This window comes from Eimeria mitis, genomic scaffold, assembly GCF_000499745.2.
Source record: "Eimeria mitis Houghton genomic scaffold, Emh_scaff6289, whole genome shotgun sequence".
Classification (NCBI taxonomy): domain Eukaryota; phylum Apicomplexa; class Conoidasida; order Eucoccidiorida; family Eimeriidae; genus Eimeria; species Eimeria mitis.
In genome coordinates, this window is record NW_013574475.1 from 1 (window position 1) to 395 (window position 395).

Genomic DNA, 395 nt, shown 5'->3' on the forward strand with positions numbered 1-395 from the left:
GCAGCAGCAGCAGCAGCAGCAACAGCAGCAGCAGCAACAGCAACAGCAACAGCAGCAGCAGCAGCAACAGCAGCAGCAGCAGCAGCAGCACACAGGGATGATGAAATGAATCGGGAGAGCTATAGAGGGAAAAGAGACAATAAAATAAATAAAATAAAATAATATAAAATACATAAAATAAAATAAAATAAATAAATAAAATAAAATAAAATAAAAAGAAAAAAAATAAAACAATTAAATAAAAACGGAGACAAAGAAGACAACAAAAGCATCAGCAGCAAAAACAAATAAACGCACAAAAAAACAACTGCACAGCTGCTGCTGTTGCTGCTGTTGCTGCTGCTGCTGCTGCTGCTGTTGCTGCTGTTGCTGCTGTTGCTGCTGCTGCTGCTGCT